Here is a 21794-nt window from a genome sequence, read left to right as displayed (position 1 = left end):
GCGGACCTCGCGGGGGCGGGGGCGGGGGCGGCGCCGACGCCGACGCCCAGCGGGGTGCGGGGAGGGGGCGACGCGGCGTGCCAGGATTCCAGGGCGTCTGAAACGGGGGTGGTGCAGGAGGCCAGGGATTGAGGGGATCAGGAGAGGGGGTCGCGCGGGGGTCCCGGAGTCAAATGGGATTCGGGGAGGAGACGACTGGGGTCAGAGTGTAACAGGAGGGCAGGAACCAGAGCGGTTGTAGGGGCTGAAGCGGATGAGCCGGGGGCTAGGGAGCTTCCGCAGAGAGGGTGTCACGAGGGGGGAGTGGGCGGGGTGAAGGCTGAGTTCAACCGCGCAACGGCCGCTTGGACGCTGGGGCCTTCATTCTTGCATCCTCAGCCCAAGGCGGGGGCAATTGTTCCGCCTCCTGTCCCCTTTAGTGTTGAGTCTCTTTAGGCTTTCAAACTGGGAGGATTTTTTTCTATGTGTTTTGATTCTTCATCCATTATTCATTGAGGGTACGCCGTTCAGCTCTGAGTACGTTCATTCAAGTGTTTATTGAGCACCTGCTATGCACCAGGAACTATTTTAGGTGCGTTTTAGAGCAACGAACAAAAGAGGCCAAGTCCCAGTCCTCAGAGAGCTTACATCACATCGATGAGTGAAGACCAGACAATAAAAGAATGAACAAATGCATACATGGTGTAGAGGGAATCAATGAAAATGCAGAGGCAATTAAGCAAATTTAAATTATCCTCTTCACGTCTCTCCAAACATATCCATCCTCTTCTGGTTATCCTCCTGCCTTCACATTTGCTCCTGTGGTCAGTACAGCCTGTTACCAGGACTGTAGCCAGGTGACTTGTAATTGTTAGTAGCACCCCTTTTCAGAAGTGGTCGCTTTTGGAGGGTAAATAATATGGTCACCCTACCTAGCCCACAGCGGTCTCAAAGGCTGTGAGAGTTTACCAAAGTCGGCAAATGCTTCTGGAATAGTGGCCATTCATTCAAAAAGTGATTGCTATGGCAAAGCAAGCTCAGGCCTGGCCTGGGAATATAAGGGGTGGGTGAGGGCCCCCCATTCTCAGGAAGCTTACAGTTTGGCAGAGGAGGCAGGCTCGAATTATGGCAGTAATAAACACACAAACTAGGCTAAAGGCTATGAAAAGAGCTACATGCTGCTAGAAGGGTACCTTATGGGGCTTGGTGAGCAGGCCTAGAGGGTCACTGAACTTTTCCCTGAGGAGTATTGGAGAAATATTTGAATAATGAAGAGGAGCAATCCATGCACTGGAACAGCATGTGCAAAGGCTTTGAGGCAATACAGGAAATGAAAGGAGGCAAACAGGAGCGTCAGGCTGGAGAAGAACAGGAAAATGAGGCTGGGGAGCAGGCTGAGTGTATGATAGGGAAGTTTGGAATGCTGACCATATGGGTTTGCTAGGGCTCTTGGAACAAATTACCACAAACTCAGTAGTTTAAGCTGATAGAAACGTATTCTCTCACAGTTCAGGGGGCCAGAAGTCTGAAGTCCAGGTGTTGGCAGGGTCACACTCTCTCCAAAGGCACTCGGGGGGATCCTTCCTTGCTTCTTCTGGTCCCTGGTGCCTCCGATCTCTGCTTCCGTCTTCATGCGGCTTTCTCCTCTTTGTCTTGCGAGGACACTTGTAATTTTTTTGGTTTTTTTTGGCTGTGCCACGTGGCATGCGGGATCTTAGTTCCCCCACCACGGCTCAAACCCGAGCCCCCTGAAGTGGTAGTGTGGAGTCTTAACCACTGGACTGCCAGGGAAGTCCCAGGACGCTTATCATTGGATTTAGGGCCCACCCAGGTAATCCAAGATGATCTCATCTCAAGATCCTTAATTGTACCTGAAAAGACCCTTTTTCTAAATAAGATCAGGACTTGGTTATGTCTTTTCTGGGGCCACCATTCAACCCACTACACTGACCTTGCAGAGAAAAGAGACTTGGGAGGAGGTGAGAGTTATTAATAAACCTCCCCCCTGACATATTAAGTGGAGTAAAAGTTCAGTAGACTCTGTGTAAACCATGAACCTATTTAGTTAAAAATATGTGTATTGGTATGTTCATTTATAAATAGAATTGTTTCTAGGTGGAGGCATTACACTCTGATTTTCACTTCTTACCTTTGGTACTGTCAGATTAATTTATTTTAATTATTTATTTTTGGCTGCATTGGGTTTTCATTGCTGCATTCGGGCTTTCTCTAGTTGCGGTGAGCAGGGTTTACTCTTCGTTGTGGTGCGCGGGCTTCTCATTGCAGTGGTTTCTCTTGTTGTGGAGCACGGGCTCTAGGCGCGAGGCTCAGTAGCTGTGGCTCACAGGCTCTAGAGAGCAGGTTCAGTAGTTGTGGCGTGTGGGCTTAGTTGCTCCATGGCATGTGGGATCTTCCCTGACCAGGGATCGAACCCCTGCATTGGCAGGCGGATTCTTAACCACTGTGCCACCAGGGAAGCCCCTGTCATATTATTTTTAAATACTTTTTATAATTGGAAAAACCCTACAAAGCTCTTTACAGTTTGAAAAAAGCTTTTATTGGGATATCTGAAAAGACTTAGTGACTAGGTAGGAGGTTTTTTTCCTGTTCCTATTGATAGAAGTATTTGAGGAAAGGAACAAACTGTGGAAGGAGGTTCAATTAGAAACTTGAACTTTAAAGGTAGCTGGAATTGATTTAAAATAAGTTATGGAGCGCACAGCTGTGGAGCGCTGAGCCACGCGTCATGCCCTGCGCTGCCCAGACTAGCGAACAATACAGTCAAGATGGCTAAAGGTGACCCAAGAAACCAAAGGGCAAGATGTCTGCTTATGCCTTCTTTGTGCAGAGGTGCAGAGAGGAACATAAGAAGAAAAACCCCGAGGTCCCTGACAATTTTGCAGAATTTTCCAAGAAGTGCTCTGAGTGGTAGAAGACAATGTCCTGGAAAGAGAAGTCTAAATTTAATGAAATGGCAAAGGCAGATAAAGCGCTCTATGATCGGGAAATGAAGGATTACGGACTAGCTAAGGGAGGCAAGAAGAAGAAGGACTCGAATGCCCCCAAGAGGCCACCGTCTGGATTTTTCCTGTTCTGTTCCAAATTCCGCCCCAAGGTCAAATCTACAAACCTTGGCATCTCTATTGGAGATGTGGCAAAGAAGCTGGGCGAGATATGGAATAACTTAAGTGACAGCGAGAAGCAGCCATATATCAAAAAGGCAGCGAAGCTGAAGGAGAAATACGAGAAGGATGTCTCAGACTATAAGTCTAAAGGGAAGTTTGATGGTGCCAAGGGTCCTGCTAAAGTTGCCCGGAAAAAGGTGGAAGACGAGGACGAAGAGGAGGAGGAGGAAGATGAATAAAAAAAGGGGCTTCCCTGGTGGCGCAGTGGTTGAGAGTCCGCCTGCCGATGCAGGGGACGCGGGTTCGTGCCCCGGTCCGGGAAGGATCCCACATGCCGCGGAGCGGCTGGGCCCGTGAGCTGTGGCCGCTGAGCCTGCGCGTCCGGAGCCTGTGCTCCGCAACGGGAGAGGCCACAACAGTGAGAGGCCCGCGTACCGCAAAAAATAAAAAAATAAAAAAATTAAAATAGAGGCACATACGAATTTATTTCTAATGTTTGAAACTTTACTCCTAAGCCCTGTCTCTGGGGAAACTGCTGGTAACACACTTGTTGTCATTTAGAATCCAAGCGCTTATGATTTCCCCCTCATTTTCCACCTACCTTCACACACTCAGCTGGCTATCTCTTCCCTTTTTGTCACTCTGGAGCATCTATTCCAAATGGTAAACAAGAGAAACACTACCCTCTCAATTTCACCTATAGATTTTTTGGGAAGGAGTATGAAAGGAGAAAATGACTGTCTCTAGCTTATTTGTAAAGTTTAAAATTTAAGGCTACCTCTATTTCTAATAACCACAGATAATCAAGGCTGGTTTATAAGAACAATGTACTTTTGTTTTTTGCTTTATATTTATTTAAAGTTTTGTCGATGTACAACATTATGTTAGTTTCAGGTGTACTGCATAGTGATTTCACATTTACATACATTATGAAATGATCACCACAATAAGTCTAATAATCATCTGTCCCCACACAAAGTTATTACAGTATTATTGACCATATCCTTATGCTGTATATTACATCCCCGTTGTTTATTTATTTTATAACTGGAGGTCTGTACCTCTTAACCTCCTTCACCTATTTTGCCCACCCCTCTACCACCCTATGGCAGCCACCCACTTGTTCTCTTGTATCTATGAGTTTGTTTTTGTTTTGTGCAACACATATTTGTTATTCTACAGCAAACCTATAATCCATGTGGCTGTATAATGTTACTAACCTTTTTTCCATTTCTTAAATGGGTCAAAGTAGTCTAATTATCAGGTCTGTAATTAAAGAGTCAAATCATGAAAAACTAGTACACTATAATCAGATTAATTAAAGAGTTTTGTTTTTGACTATCATAGTAGACCTGACTGAAAATTAAATTGTACTTGGGTATGCATGAGTGTCTTGAAATTTGTATGATGGAAAGAAAGTACTTTGGAGAAATAAATTCCGGAGTAACGAAGTCAGCTGATATCATCTTATGCTGTGAACTCACTCCCCAACAGATGGTGCTAGCTCACCTCTAGTGAGAGCTCTTCTGGTCTACCCTCCCTTAAAATGTACCGTGACCTTGATGGTGAAAACTGATGTGATGATTGTAATAGAATGTATTGTTAACCTTCTTCTATTGCCCCTGAACTTTGGCTTTTAAGACCTCATTCCACACAACCCAGTTGGAGAATCTATGGTCGTATCCTCTTGTGAATTTGATTTCTTCCATGGTAGCTATAGGAAATCATTTTAAAGGTCATTTATATGATAACAATGGATATTATTTAACTTTTTCAGAAAAGTCAGTTACAGAAGGCCTTTCACTTTAGGTATATATCCCCCAAAATGACATTGAATCTTGAAAATGTTGGAGGTGAGTGTTTCTTCCTAACTTAATTTGACAAATATTTAGTGACGATCTACTGTATGTTAAACATAGTACTAGGAACTGGGGATAAAAATAGAAGTTATGCCTCCTGCTTCTGAAGGACCTAGCCCAATGTTTCCCAGAGTTAAGTCATTTTCACATATCCTACGAGAATTTTGCCATAATGATGCACTTTGTTACCATTATATGCTTACTATTTTTCTTTATCTCACTTTTATTTTAAAAGAAAAATCTATCATCAATATTAATTTTTCCTAGAAATACAATTGATTTTATGTGTTGACCATGTTATCTTTTTAAAAATATTTTTTTTATTTATTTATTTTGGCTGCGCCAGGTCTTCGTTGTGGCACGCGGGATCTTTTATTTGCGGCATGCAGGCTTCTTAGTTGTGGCATGTGGACTTCTTAGTTGCAGTATGCATGTGGGATCTAGTTCCCCAACCAGGGAATGAACCCAGGCCCCCTGCATTGGGAGCACAGAGTCTTACCCACTGGACCACCAGGGAAGTCACTCATCAATATTCATTTTTAAAGTTTCATAGACAGAAAATAATCATCAGAAAATATCATGAAGAAATATATAAATTCTAGCCAATTATTGTTATCTACAAAGTTTTAAGCCTGAGGCCTGCTCTCTCTTAAAAAAGGGAAATTAATCACACAATAATAGAGAGATGTTAAAGCCATAAGCACAAAACTAAAACTTTCTCCCTAAAGTATTAAAAAGGGGATAACTCTCACACTATGCAATTCAATATTTAACGTCATATCAGTGTAACACGTAAAACCATCTACAGTACCACTAATGGTAAGTGTCCAACATTTTGGGGGACACTCTAGCTAGAGAGAGATGCATGTAAACAAATCATTATTATATAGTTTCATTAGTGCTATGTAAAGACATTTGGAATACTGTGTAGGATATGATGGAAACAGATTAGTCCTCTGTAGGGAAAGGAGACTGCAATTTATTTTAGAGAAAATTGATGTTTGAGATATTTATTGAAGGATGAATACAAATTTACCAAGAAATAGAAAAATCAGGGCGTTTCAGAGAAAGTGAACCAGATGAGAAAAGGCACAGTGTGGCGGGAGCAGTATGGTGTGCTGAACTATGGGAGAGGGAAGAATGAATGTTAAAGAGGTTGGAATGGAAACCAGGAGACAAATTTTTAGAGGATCTGTATGTATACCATGCCAAGGAGCTTTGGCTTAATCCTTTTGGCAATGGGACTCCATCACAAGTTTTTAAGCAGGGGATTATGAAGATCAGATCTGTGTTTCATAAGGATGATTCTGACAGAAATGCAGAGCATGAGTTGGAAGGAGTAGTGAAGTAGAAACTGGTATAAGCAGATCAGTTAAAAGGTTCTTGCATGTGATAAGTTTTCTCTCTCTCTTTTCTTTTTTTCATACGTCTGGGAGTACATTCTTTTATTTATTTATTTATTTATTTGTGTTGGGTCTTTGTTGCTGCACACAGTCTTTCTCTAGTTGCATCGAGAGGGGGCTACTCTTTGTTGCGGTGCGTGGGCTTCTCATTGCAGTGGTTTCTCTTGTTGAGGAGCTTGGGCTTTAAGCACGTGGTCTTCAGTAGTTGTGGCACATGGGCTCAGTAGTTGTGGCTCATGGGCTCTAGAGCGCAGGCTCAGTAGTTGTGGCGCATGGGCTTAGTTGCTCCGTGGCATGTGGGATCTTCCTGGACCAGGGATCAAACCCATGTCCTCTGCATTGGCAGGCGGATTCTTAACCACTGCACCACCAGGGAAGTCCCTGATATGTTTTCTCTTTAAAAAAATATATATTTCTTAAGTCAGATAGAGAAAGACAAATAGTATATGATCTCACTTACATATGGGTTCTTAAAAAATGGAGCTCACAGATTCGGAGAACAGATTGGTGGTTACCATTTTCACTCAACAAAATGAGTGAAGGTGATCAAAAGGTACAAATCTCCGGTTATAAGAAAATAAATCCTGGGGATGTAATGTGCAGCATGGTGACTATAGTTCACGATACTGTATTATATATTTGAAAGTTGCTAGAAGAGTAGATCTTAAAAGTTCTCATTATAAGAAAACAAAAATTTGTATCTATGTGTGGTAATGCATGTTAACTATACTTTTAGTGGTAATCATTTCACAATATATACATATATCAAATCATTGTGTTATATGCCTAAAACTAATAGTGTTATATATCAAATATATCTCAACTTAAATAATATTTCTTAGCTTTGTTCACTGAAAAGGCTTAGAAACAATGACCAGTCAGTAGCACTCAGCACCCCGAGCACAGACTATGGTCTCTAAATATCATTTTCTCCTCAAAGGAGCCATGACTTTGAATGAGTGGCTAATGTCAGGTCTGGGGCAGGAAATGTACAAGATAAACCCGGAATAACTTGTCACATCAGAAGGAAAGAAGCCATCAAAGGCTTCTGGGGTCCTGTCAAAAGGATTCAAAAGACAATACTAGCTAAAGAAGGGATAATTTGAGTATTGATAATAATAGTAACTGCAACGAATTAAAACATATCAAATATCTGTAAGAGTGCAGGGTCATATGTACACTAAAAAGCAAGTCTAATTGATCACCTTTTAAGCCTAACTTTTCTGTACAAATTTATACCTCAGGGAAACCCAAATGGTTGATGAGGGAAGTTTTCTTTCCCAAAGTATTTCAGTCAGTAAAATAAAGGAGGGGGCTGGGAGGAGGTGGAGTGAATGGGGAGCAAGAGGGGTGGGCTGATGTCCAATCATGTGTGCCTGTACAATGGCATTCGACTCAGAACGAAAGAAGGGGTGACCACCATGGGTGAACCCCAAACACATGATGTTGAGCAAAAGAATCCAGATACAAAAGAATACATTCTGCATGATGCCATTTGTATGAAGTTCAGAAAGAGTCCAAATTAATATATGTCGATAAAAATCAAAGAGATGATTGCCTTTAGGGAGTAGGGTCTCCTGGAAGGGGGAATGAGGGAACTTTCTGAAGGTGATGAAAGTGTTCTATATCTACATTGGCATATTGGTTATACAGGTGTATATAGTTGTCAAAAGTCATCAAAGCGTATACATTTACGATATGAATACATCACAGAGTGTGTGTGTGTGTATATATATATATATATATATATACATTTTTTTTTAATTTTAATTTATTTTTTGGCTGCATTGGGTCTTCACTGCTGCGCGCAGGCTTTCTCTAGTTGCGGCGAGCGGGAGCTACTCTTCATTGCGGTGCGCAGGCTTCTCATTGCGGTGGCTTCTCTTGTTGCGGAGCACAGGCTCTAGGCACGTGGGCTTCAGTAGTTGTGGCTCGCGGGCTCTAGAGCACAGGCTCAGTAGTTGTGGCGCTCGGACTTAGCCACTCTGCGGCATGTGGAATCCTCCCGGACCAGGGATCCAACCCATGTCCCCTGGCTTGGCAGGCAGATTCTCAACCACTGTGCCACCAGGGAAGTCCCCTCTATTTTACCTTAATAAAAATGTTTCAGGACTTCCCTGGTGGTCCAGTGGTTAAGACTCTGAGCTTCCACTGCAGGGGGCATGGGTTCCATCCCTCGTCAGGGAATTAAGATCTCGCATGCTGTGCAATGCAGCTGAGAAATAAAAAGTTTCATAATTTTTTCTTAATTAAGAAGAGAAGAGGGGTAGTGGGCAGTAATTTTGAGAAACTTTTTAAAGTTGATCTCTCCATTCTCTGGGCCAGCTCCACTGGTGGCCTGCTTAGGCTGCCAGTGTGGGATGTTGCGGGGGTTAAGTAGAGGGATCTCAGAAGTTTTCGTGAGCTGGGAGAGGTGTGGTTACTCCATAGAGCTCTGTGGTGGGCTTCAGTGCCACGGAAGGGCTTCAAGCCACCACAGAGCTTGGCTTCAGGCATCCTTGGAAAGCCACAAGCAGTGGTGGTGGAGCCATGGCTGGATGATGGGAATCCGGGCCCTGCCCTCTGCAGCCTCCAGCCAAGTCCATGGTGTGTGCGCCCGTCATCGGCTTTTTAGTGGGTCTCATATTTGTTTAGACTTGTCTAGTTGTCTGGAAGCTGGCGTCATGTGAAATGGGAAATGCTGCTTTCACAATGCTGGCTGAAATTTCACAAACATTGGCATAACAAATTCAAGAGAAGTGTCAACTCCTTGGCAAGGATGGCACTGTTCAAAGGGGGACTGTAGCAACTGAGTCATCTTTGGAGGATATTAGCCTAGAGAAAGAGTCAACAAAAATTCAGAGCCTGGCGGACACCTATGGAATGCTGACGAGTACCAACTCTATCCTGAAGGAGGAAATAATAAAATAATACTTCCCTAATAAAAGAAATAGATGAAAGATCCAGACACTCAAGAAAAAAGGAGCTGATGGCTGAAGTTGCAAGAATGATCTGGTCACTGAACTAGGAGTCACCACATCACAATAAATTTTCCAAACAATAACTCCCTGTTGTCCCTCCAGATGGTGGCCTTGGTCTGAAAGCAGAGGCCTCCTGTGCTGCCAGGCCACATTCACCCACCTCCCTCTCATATGTTATCATCACTCCAGATGCAAGCAGTTCCTGTAGAGACCTCCTTTTCCTTCTCATCCTCCTCTGGGAAGAGCTTATAGAGCCCCCTTCTTGGGCTGGAGTTTCTCCTCTACCCTCAAATCCTAAAAACAAAAGTGAGTTCCTTTGAAGTTATTCCAAACTTCAAATGAACCATTGGAACCAACATCAAGAAACTAGAGATTTAAAATCGGGCCTCTTCAAAATGAATTTTAATCTCATTTGTTAGCATTTAAAAAACTTAAAGGGGGAGGCTTCCCTGGTGGCTCAGTGGTTGAGAGTCCACCTGCTGATGCAGGGGACACGGGTTCGTGCTCCGGTCCGGGAAGATCCCACATGCCGCGGAGCAGCTGGGCCCGTAAGCCATGGCCGCTGAGCCTGTGCTCCACAAGGGAGGGGCCACAACAGTGAGAGGCCCCCGTACCGCAAAAATAAAAAACAAAAACAAAAACTTAAAGGGCCATACTTGTGCTCATAATAACAATCAATAGCACTTTAGTTCTCAGAATAGGGTTTGTAAAATTATTTTTATATAAATGTTATAATTAAATTATTTTTACTTAATTTTTCTCTATACATAATATAAATATGATGTTTTCTTTAATTATACGTGCAGTTTATCAATAGCATACAATTCCAAGAAGATTCTATAGTTCTTTAGAGGGTCCCAAGCAGGATTGAGCCTGAGCTGTACAGGGTGATAACCATTCAATGACACACATTTTATTGGCTTTCTCTCCTTGCCTGTATCACTCTCCATTTTCTGGGATTACCTTCCAAATAAGTTACATGCACCTGAGAGTATGTCTCCGGCTCTGCTTTCAGGGGAAACTAAGCTAAGACAGACATTGGAATGTACAGCCAGCCACACAATATATAACTAGGCCCTTCGGGCTGACTTTCCCTTGCCTTCTACTACGAGGGGTGTGGACACTGTCATCAATAAATGAAGCTTGGTCACATCTTTCTGAACTGCAGTCCCCGTTGTTAGAAAGACAGCATGTAATGGGGACAGTGTCATCTCCAGGCAGTGGATGCCTCCGGTCCATGAATTCTCTAGACCCCTCCCATCCTGCCCCCTTCCACACATTCCTGAATGTATCGGTCACATTAAATCAATGAGACTAACTGAGCTGCTCCTTCCTTATTCCACTGTTTCTCTGACATCACCCAGGAAATTACTGGAACCTTTGGTCTTAGCTGTCCCTCAACTGTGGTGCCGTCTCAACCAGTGTCTGCCAGGCTAGTAATTCGTTTTCAGTAGAGAAGTAGCAAGCAGCTACATTGGGTGATTTTAGGGGCCAAGAGCCTCAATCCTTAAGCCAATCCTGATATACGTCAGAGACCATCTCATTAGAGCATTTATTGCACCCCATCAATCTTGTGGTGCGATAAACAAGACCGAGCAGAGTACAGCATAGAATACCAAGCATGAACACTGTCTTTTCTTTTTCTTTTTAATCACCTGTAGCCTTTCAGGCCAACATATGCTTCTCTGAACTGAGAGCTTCGGAAGTAGCATAAATGTTAGTTGCAAGCATCTCTGGGACTTATGCTCACAGGCCTTTAGATTGCCAATAAAGGCGATCTTGTAGAGACATTCTTAAAAGTCTAGTGATTTTTGGCTCTCTGTTCTTATTTAAGAGAGAAACACCAAAAATGGCTTGGAAACTTGGCCAGGATGTTAACTAGTGGCTTCACTGTACAGTTTACTGTAGATCTGTACTCAGGCCTTACTTTGTAGATGCCCAAATGTTAGCGTCTGTAGGGTTTTTTTCTCTTGGGCTAGTCTTCTGTTTGTTTGTACTGTTGTTATTGTTCTGTATTTCAGGAGAGGGTGTAAGCCTGGCTGCTATTATTCTAGGAGTTGAGTAAGGGCAGGGGACTAAAGTTCTCACAACTCAGTATGTAAAATTTAACTTTACCTCCCTATTTTACCTTTTGTCTTACTTCCCTGAAATATTCCTGAGGCTAGAGCTCTGTTTCGATTTTTCCAGTGAGAATACCTGGAATGTCTTCCTCTGTTGGGGTGGGAAAGGTTTAGGTGCCTGGCTATGCAATATTAGGGCTGGCATCTAGAGAGCTAGCTGCTTTTTATTAGACTTTCAACTAATCTTGTTTTTAATCCACACCCCATTCAAAGTGACAGGTGCCTCCAATTCTGCAGCCATTCTTGTCTTGCTTTATGGCTTTTCCGAGTGCAGATGCTTAAATTTCAGCTTTCTCTGCTTTTTTAAGTTTCCACTTGTCCACCTGCTTGCCATTTTCCAAGTTGTATTCTAGCAGCAAATCACCTATCTGAAAAGACTACCTATCTCAGCCTCCTTTGCATATAGTTCTGGCCAAAGGGGAAATGCTATGAGAAACATCAGGAATGGCCCCTTAACGGGATTTGATTCGGCTGTGGAGCACATCCTTTTATCCTTCTCTTCTCCCTTCTTCCTACTGCCTGGAATGTGGACATGATAGCTAGAACGCCAGCAATTATCCTGAACTCATGAGGGAAGCTTGAGGAAGGAAGCCACATACTGAGGATGACAGAGCAGAAATATAGGAGCCTTGGTCCCTGGTGGCTGTGGAGTTATCCCAGACTAACGGCGGACTTCTTTTATACTAACAGTAATTCTGATAAATTCTATCATGTACAATTTCCTTCAAAAGAGGGGGAAAGACTATGATACATTGATAATTGTGTACATTGCATTACTGAGTACGTTGCCGACAGGACAGAACTTCCTTTCTGACCAGGAGGATAAAAATAGACTTCTCTCTCCCTAACAATTTTACATATCTAGTGATTGGAAGAATTTCCAATAGACTGACTCATACCTCCTTTCCTTTTAGTCTTTGTATATATGGTGCCATCCACTGCAGGATGAAGTCACATTGCAGTGTAACCTCTGGCCCTGCACCTTTACATGACAGGATCCCAGGTGAGTTGGCACAGAGGGCAGTAGGAATATTCCTGGGAGCCATTTCTATTCCTGGATGGCTAGCAATACTTACCTCTACACAGAAATACTGCACCACACATAATCCCATTCCACAAAACCCAAACCAATGTATGCTCAGTTCAACTTCCCATTAACTGGATCCCATTAACTGGCCACACTGTGGCCATTCCAATGTGACATGACTAAGGGAAGTCTATCAGAAGGAACATCAGAATGGAAGGAAATAGAGATCTTAACTGATCGTGATGGAAATACCTTCGGCGAATTTTACTCAAACATATGACCACATGAGATCATTTCTAGGCCCTTAATGGGCTTGGAAGGAGTCTGTGTAAGTGAGGGACCCTGAAGCTTAAGCTCCATTAGCTTCACAGTATATCTGCCTTGGGTAGGACAGGTGGAATAACATTTAACAAACAGGAACACTTAGTTTATTTATGCTGTGGCAACCACAGTACCAGGAGAAACAACAGTCACTATGCCCAAAATTTCTTGTGTTGAATGGGACTTGGGGACATTCTTTTACTCACAAACCCCACACTTCTCTGTGGTCTTAATCACTGGCTTCTGCATAAATTCCTCCCAAATTTCACTTCTGTTTCTCCTTCTTTTTTTTTTGTGGTTGCAGGAACTTCAAACTGTGAGGTTTCATCCTCTTTGTTGGACCTATTTCCAAGTATCTTGCTGACCAAGACACATTCTTAGCAAATGAGTCATGTTTACCTGCTAATTCAGTACAATTTATTTCTAACATTCTTAGCAAATGAGTCATGTTTACCTGCTAATTCAGTACAATTTATTTCTAACTTATTAATACACAAAGTAGTTTTCAAACACATATATCCACATGATGCTTTAATCCTTTCTATAACTTCTATCCAGATATATCATGCAAAATTTTATACTCAGAAAAGTTCCATGTTTTATATACTTATTAATTTTATAAATTTCCTCAGAATATATTCTTCTTTTGATCAATTCTACACTTCATTATAAGTTAAAGAAAATGGCAGTGTAGCAATGGGACGGTGGATAATTTCTCTGGTATGAGTAGCAGAGGCTAAAAGTAGAACCATTACTACAGTACTTTCACCTTACAGAGCAGTCGATATTTTTCACAAGATTTTTCCTCCGGAGTGTTCTGCCAGCTTTTTAGGTTTTTCAACCTCCACAGGCTTGCTGTACTATCAGGATCGTGGGTTGGTTTAGCTGATTCTCTGTAGAGAATAACTGCTAATAATTGCTGTTTCAGAAAACAAGTCAACCAAAGTTAACTAACAAATACTTGCTGAGATTCTATATTGATTTAAAAATATACAATAAAGCTAATGGAAATATTAGTACTGTCCAAAAGGGACATAAGAAGCACTTTATAGAGAGAATTTAGGAATTTGAAACTAGATTCTAGGCTAAGGTTTGAGGAGTTTGTTTATTTCCCAGTGCTTGGCTTAGCAGCTACGATGCATCATCCTATTGTGCAATGTAGACACTCAGGTTTAATATGATCTCACGTAAAACTCATTTAGCCATTAATTGAAAATAGACAGATAGGCTGGTCACGGATTGGCAGTTTTGGCCTTTTTACTTATTTAATTTAGCCTAGTTTGTTTTCTTCAACTTCACCTTCATTGTGCATTCCTGGGTTAAAAAAATGCATATTTGTTTGTGTGTTTAATTGTATTTATTGCATTTAATTTTAAATGCAATACATTTTAATTTAAAAAATAAAGCTATTTAAATAAGACTACAGCAGTAGTAACATTTCACAGCTGCAAAATGTCTCCTTATTCCCCCTCTTTTTCTCTGTCTCCCCTTCATATACATTGCATTGTTTCTCTTAATAGTTTCTCTAGTATTCTAAAATTATGTGGTATAAGGTCTATCTCTTTTAATGATGAATATAAACCTTGGACATTTCAGTGTAGAAACTTTGACTTTAGGCCTTTTATTCCCACTTCAAATATAATTTTGGTTCACTTCCATTCAGTGGTATACACTGTTCCACAATTAACTTTGTTCTGTGCTAAACTCTGGTACTAAATGTTATGTTCAAATCTGGGCTTCAAAGCTTTCAAAGCAACATGATAGATCCATATTACATGTCCTCATGATTGCAGATCTCGGCATGGTCAAGTGTTCCTGGAGAAAGAAACTGACCTCTTGGCAACAACAACTCTTGGGTGAAATTATAAACTAATTTTGGACAAGAAAAAAAACAAGAGCATCAATTGCTGCCATTTGGTATGAATTAGACAATGATAAAATATTTCTTTTTGTGAAATGATAATAGAAGTGACAGTCTAGATTTTAAAAAATTGGCCAGCTATCATATTTGCCTGAAAAAATTAAAATATTGAATGAAATATCTCTTTTCTCATAATTCAGCTTGACTAAATTTTTTTCCTAAGCCATATTAATTTATAACAAATGAAGCTAGTTTTAGTGAAGCTGAGTAGCTTATAATAATAACAATAATTAAATTTTGTTAGTTGACATAAAATGTATTAGAGCAAATAGGACTGTGAAATGCAGCTTTTGAGGAACACTTTAACCTGATTCATATTTATCACTATGAAAAAACATGAAATTTCAAGGAATGATCTCTTGAAAGGAAATGAACATTTTCAATTCTAATGATATCATAAATGTATATTAAGAATTTTTAATTTCTCAAGAAAAATACTCGGGAAGCCCTTATGAAAAATTTATCTAATTCTGTTAGGTGTTTATCATACGTGTCTCTTTTTAGAAATACTTATTATTATAGCCTATAATGAAATATCAGAATAAATCATCTGCTTTACTGATATGTAGTTAGCTTGGACTGCTGGTGTTTGGTATGTGTTATGGACTGAACTGTGTTCCCCCAAATTCATAGGTTTAAGCCCTGACCCCCAGTGTGATTGTCTTTGGAGATAGGACCTTTAGGGAAGTAATAAAGGTTAAATGAGGTCATAAGGATGGACTCCTTATCTAATAGGATTGGTGTCCTTATCAGTAGAGGAAAAGACACCAGATACATCTCTTTTTCTCTTTCTCCCCCCTACTCCCTCTCTTCCTCCCCAGCAGAGATGGAAGGTCATTTGAGGACAAAGTGAGAAAATGGCTGTCTGCAAGCCAGGAAGAGAGGCCTCACCAAATACCAATCCTGACAGCAACTTGATCTTGGACTTCTAGCCTCCAGAGCGGTGAGTAAATAAATTTCTGTTGTTCAAGCTACCTAGGCTCTGGTATTTTGTTATGGCAGCCTGGGCAGACTAATATAGTAGATAAAGGCACAGTACAGACATAAAAGGGCTGTACATTTTATAAAATTCTGAATCTGCAGATTGGCAAGGTCTGATGTGATGCACAGTGTGGAGATGGCAGCACCAGATTCACCCTGGAAAGCATCAAAATACCACTTTTGAACAGAGGCGATATTTCCAGTAAAAACATTACAACATAAGTAATTTGATGGTGGTGATGCATCGACTTCATTCAGCTGGCCACTAAATTACAGATGCTAACAGTATTTCAAGCACTGCAGAAGAGACTGGGGACTTGCAATTTCTATTATTGTTGATATTTCGATTACTGTAGAAATTCTATTATTTTCTTTCAAAGCACTATGGATGCCTGGACTTTTGCAAATGGAGAGATGCAAGGCAAGGGCTTGATACTCTTATAATTAACATTTTTGAGTGCTTACATGATTATACATGGCAGGCCCTGTTCCAAGTGTTTACATAAACTGACTTTGTTTAATTCAGATAACAACCTACCCGTGAGATTGCTATATAGGGACCATTACTTCCATTTTACAGATGAGGAAATGTTTACGATGTATTACATTTAAAGATCAGAGGGACTTCCCTAGTGGTGCAGTGGTAAAGAAGCCGCCTGCCAATGCAGCGGACATGGGTTCGATCCCTGGTCCAGGAAGATCCCACATGCCACGGAGCAACTGTGTGCCTGTGTGCCACAACTACTGAAGCCCACATAATCTAGGGCCTGCGTACCACAACTACTGAGCCCACATGCTGCAACTACTGAACCCCGCATGCCTAGAGCCCATGCTCTGCAACAAGAGAAGCCACCACAATGAGAAGCCCACGCACTACAATGAAGAATAGCCCCTGCTGGCCACAACTAGGGAGAAAGCCTGCTCGCAGCAACGAAGACCCAACACAGCCAAAAATTTTTAAAAATAATAATAAATAAAAATCAGAAATAAGGAAAATGATATTTAAAAAGAAATTAAGAGAGCAAAAGGGAGAGTGGGGATGGGAGGAAACAATCAGAATCTAGGTTGTGCTAGGTCCTTTTTTCTCCCCACCCCTGATCAACTAAATCACAGTGAAAAGCATGTCTTACTAGTCAATTGTGCTTTAAAAAAGAAAATATTTTATTGAAGCAGATAAGCAGCATGATTAAAGAATGGGATCCTAGGGGAGTACCTTTACCCTAGAATGGGTCTTACCCATAACTGAGTCTAATCTCCTCATTTTACAGGTGAGAACCTGAAGGACCCAAGGAGACACGGGTAAAGTGTCAAGGACCTGGATGAGATCCATCTCTTGTTGCTACATAAACAGAGGCTACACAATTCACAGGCATGTTTTAAAAATGCGAACTCGGGCTTCCCTGGTGGCGCAGTGGTTAAGAATCTGCCTGCCAATGCAGGGGACACGGGTTCGAGCCCTGGTCTGGGAAGATCCCACATGCGACGGAGCAACTAAGCCCGTGAGCCACAACTACTAAGCCTGCGCATCTGGAGCCTGTGCTCCGCAACAGGGGAGGCCGCGACAGTGAGAGGCCTGCGCACCGCGATGAAGAGTGGGCCCCGCTCGCCGCAACTGGAGAAAGTCCTCGCACAGAAACGAAGACCCAACACAGCCAAGAAATAAATAAATTTAAAAATGCGAACTCAACTATAATGTTACCACAACCACTAATATTCAAATGTTCTCAGCTACTTCTTAAGCTAAGCTAGGAACTATCCCTAGAGTTGAGCAGAGTCCCCTGAAACCTTTTAACTTGGAAATCACCATGCTATGGGAGAAATACCTACAGCACTTGGAAAGGCTTTGAGGTTCTCGCAGGCACTTCTTTTTCAATAAGCCACTTTACTGAGGTATGAATGACATACAAAGAGCTATACATATTTCACGTATATGACTTGATGATTTTGGATATAAGTATATACCAGTGAAACCATCACCACAATGTATGCCATAAACATAGCCGTCACCTTCAAAAGTTTCCTCCTGCCTTCTTTATTATTATTAATTTTTGTGATAATGACACTTAACATAAGATCTACTCTCTTAGCCAATTCTTAATATTGTCAACACAGGCACTACACTGTCCAATAGAAAAGGACTTTTTCATCTTGCATAACTGAAACTTTGTACCCTTTGACCACTTCTCTCCAGCCACTGAACCCTCTAGCTTTGCTCCCGTTTCAATTTAACCAAGTGCCAGAAGCTTATTTTGTGTCATATTAACAAACAGTAAATATTTTAAATGTTATCTAGTAAAAAGACTTAACTTGGCTTTTGTATCTTTTCTGGTCTGCTACAAGTTTCCACCAGTGTCTCCTCTTTTCTTATTTTGGTCTCACACTTTGTAGCAAAACAGAAGAGGAAGCACTTTATGTAGAAGACCTTTGGGAACACTGTAATTGCATTTTTCCTAATCAGTTTTATTGGATATTTCCAGTTTGCTTCCTATTTCATGTTCCATCATACCTCTAATTGTTAGATGTTTCCTAATTTTTAGACCACACATTTTAAACTTTACTTATGGCTCTTCATTACCACATCTTTTATAAAACATCTTGAGTATTTTAAGCACCCTGTGACCATCCACGTAATCCATTCCTGCTAGCAATGTAAAATAAGTAACACCAAAATAACTGAGAAGTTTGAGAGATGAATCCTTAGTAGATACGCACATGGTGAAAGTGTACACGTTGCTTAAGAGAGGAATCTCTTGAAGGACCCTCAAGCACTGCATTGGGTCCAAGTTCTAAATGTTGTATCAAGAAGGGCAGGGGAGCCAAAAAAGTTCTCTCCATTTTCCCAAACCATAACCTTAGGAGAGAAATGTTCTCATCCAGCAAGCCGGGCTGTGTCTTCACAGTGTTGTAGTCTACCAGCCTCAGGGAATCAGGCAGAGGAGAAGCCTTTCCTCTAAGAGAACCTCACTGTCCTCATTTCAGTAACAGTTATGTTCAGCAGAGCAGCTAATCTCATTGCCAAGAGGGAGGGAAGTCAAAGAGAGCCTCAAGTAACTTAGTACCAGGACATTCCAGGCTTTAAAATAGCTGCCTTTACCTCATGGGCCATTTGAAGAAATCTATACAGAATTTGAAAACAAGCTGTAATAGAACCTTACCCAACAGAAGCAAGGTCTCGCCAGACATTTTTGTTCATTTCCTTTGCTTTTATTTTCCAGAGTTTCTTCCTCACCTTAAGTTATTTCCTGCCTACTCACTCACTCCCCGGATGGTTTAATTCTCTTCTGGGTATAACCATTATGCATAGTAGATACATGGACATGCACTGTTCCTTAGCTCCTCCACTTTCCTTAGCGCCACTGCTAGTCTTTTGGATGGTGGCATCCACCTCCTCTAACACACATCCATCCACTGGCCCCTTACACTCCCATTGCCCCTATGTGGTTGAATGATTTTACCATCCACCCAGCCGTTCACACTAGAAAACTCAGTCATCCTGCCTCCTTTTCTCCATCATGTCCCCTTCCTCCAAACACATTCCATCAGACATCAGGTTTGGCCACTTCTGTCTGTGGAATGTTTCTGGATTCCAGGGACTTTGCAGGAAGCTTTTAGCTTGTCTCAGCTCAAAGTCTCTCTGTTTCCATTTATCTTCCACATTGTCATCAATTACTATTCTGGAACAAAAATCTGGTTTTACTTTTCTCCTGCTTAATAACATTCGATAGTTATCCACTGTCTGGATAGAGTTTTATCTCTTTAACAATGTATACAGAATTCCTCTATGTCCCTTCCCCACCCCATCAAAATTCACCTTTCTCCCTACCTGTTCTCTTGGTTCACTGCTTTCTGCCAAATGACAGCCAGCTTTCCCAACACCTTAGCCCAGAAGTGGTTTCTTTTTTTTTCTTTTTTAAATATTTATTTATTTGGCTGCATCGGATCTCAGTTGCAACACGTGGGATCTTCCTTGCAGCATGTGGGATCCTTTAGTTGCGGCATGCGGGATCTAGTTCCCTGACCAGGGATTGAACCTGGGTACCCTGCATTGGGAACGTGGAGTCTTAACCACTGGACCACCAGGGAAGTCCCCAGAAGTGGTTTCTTTTTTTTCTTTTTTTAAATAAATTTTATTTATTTATTTATTTATTTATGGCTGCATTGGGTCTTCATTGCTGTGCGTGGGCTTTCTCTAGTTGCGGCGAGCAGGGGCTACTCTTCGTTGTGGTGCGAGGGCTTCTCATTGCGGTGGCTTCTCCTGTTGTAGAACACGGGCTCTAGGCATGTGGGCTTCAGTAGTTGTGGCTCGCGGACTCTACAGAATAGGCTCTGTAGTTGTGGCGCACGGGCTTCGCTGCTCCGCAGCATGTGGGATCTTCCTGGACCAGGGCCCGAACCTGTGTCCCCTGCACTGGCAGGCAGATTCTTAGCACTGCGCCACCAAGGAAGTCCCAGAAGTGGTTTCTTAATGTGCTATCTAGTTTTTCATTCCATTTCTTTTTCTGGGTTCTCAACATATTTTTGTCTTCTCATTTAGGTCATGCTTTGCAAGACTATGTTGAGGATTTTATTTTATTCTAATTAAAATAATATCAACCATATCCAAGTCTGTTGTCTTGCCAAAAAGCGTTCTGAATCTGAAGTCCAGAATAATATCCAGTCTAGTCTTGTACAATTTGGCTAGTATTTCAGCCATGGACAACGTTGCTTTCCCAAGGTAAAGGAAATAATTGATCTACTATCCCCACCAAAGCACTCATTTGTCATGAATTTGCTGTCCTTAAAGTTATGGAGTTGGGTGTCATGGCGGCTGGTTTTCTGAGCAGTGAGAGAAGAGGTATCTTTCTACTTTAAAAACCAGTTCTTTGATGAGAACTCTTTCTACCCACCTTCCCTCCAAAGCAAAGGTCAAAATTAACACCTTAATACTGAACTCTGGGTATTGTATTATTTTTTTCAGATATAGCATCTACTAAAGGAAGAGAAGTATCCTCCATTTTTTTAATGTTTCTGGTAAAAAGAATTACAGGCTCCTTAGTAGCAGCACATAGAGGTAGACAGTTGTATGAACATTATGGATACAAATGAAAGTGATAGTAAGAATTACTGAGTTGATCAGATTCAAGGCCATATGTCCTACTCTATCAACTTCCAGAAGCCATTCTTCCTGCCTCTCAACTCCCAGAAGTAAAGGACTGAGAAGTCTGGGGAGAAGCATCACACTGATACACACAGTATCTGCAGGCAGTTGGCATAGTTGAGTGGTTAACTGCTACCATTACTCAATTAGCTTATTAGATTCAAAAATAATCAATCAACAAACATTTATTGACGAGGAAGGGCTGTATCACCACCGCACCATGTTAGGTGTTGGGGAATACAGTGAGAAAGCAACGGAGTTTAAAGACTGGAGGGGAAGATACATATTGAACAAATTATCACAATTTATTAAATAAATTAATTTAAGGATACAATAAGTAAGAAATATAGGCTGCCAACAATGGAAAACCAACACATACATGCATGCATGTGCATACACACAGAACAGAGCTTGAAATGAATCTATCTTTTCTCTACCTCAAGTGACAGCTTTATTAATTCATAACACGTAATATAAACAGCAGCTTCTATATAGAATTTATATGTACCCCTTTTCTGTTGTTTATAGCTGCCTGATAAGAGCAAGCAAACACGGGTACTACTGATGGCAACAGGCAGGGTTGCTGCAGTAAACTTATTCAAACTGAGTGATATTTATGGGTTCTCATGCAAATAGACAAGCTGTAGATGCATTTAAGAATTTGGATGTCTACTTACATAAACAATAGAGCACGGTGGCTGAAAGTAGCCCACTGGAGCCAGACTGGCCTCTGTTCCATACTGGATCCACTACTTAATAGCTGTGTAATCTCAGACAGTGCCTCTGTAAAGTGAAGATAAATAATCACATTAACAACCTCATTGGTTATTATGAGAATTAAATGAGTTAATGCTCGTAAAGCACTTAGCACATGTTAAGCTCCTGCCACAGAGTAAGTGCTCTACAAATGTCACCTACTGTATTTGCTCAAACAAGGCCATTTTTTAGCCAACTATCTGAA

The 21794-nt window shown here is 41.5% G+C and overlaps 1 long non-coding RNA gene and 1 pseudogene across 1 annotated transcript in view; both read left to right on the top strand.

Annotated features, from left to right (window-relative positions):
- The window catches only part of LOC137204748 (uncharacterized), a 54449-nt gene extending 34236 nt beyond the window's left edge, over window positions 1-20213 (top strand). The window contains exons 2-5 of the long non-coding RNA XR_010933813.1: window positions 12361-12449; window positions 14588-14711; window positions 15540-15658; window positions 16965-20213. This is a non-coding gene — a long non-coding RNA (uncharacterized lncRNA). The remainder of the gene's footprint in view (window positions 1-12360; window positions 12450-14587; window positions 14712-15539; window positions 15659-16964) is intronic.
- LOC137204747 (high mobility group protein B3 pseudogene) lies at window positions 68-12354 on the top strand (annotated as a pseudogene).
- Window positions 20214-21794: the final 1581 nt, after the last annotated feature.

This window comes from Pseudorca crassidens, chromosome 13 (genome assembly GCF_039906515.1).
Source record: "Pseudorca crassidens isolate mPseCra1 chromosome 13, mPseCra1.hap1, whole genome shotgun sequence".
Classification (NCBI taxonomy): domain Eukaryota; kingdom Metazoa; phylum Chordata; class Mammalia; order Artiodactyla; family Delphinidae; genus Pseudorca; species Pseudorca crassidens.
Note: the sequence above shows the minus strand (reverse complement) of the source record. Positions and strands in the feature narration are given on the sequence as shown.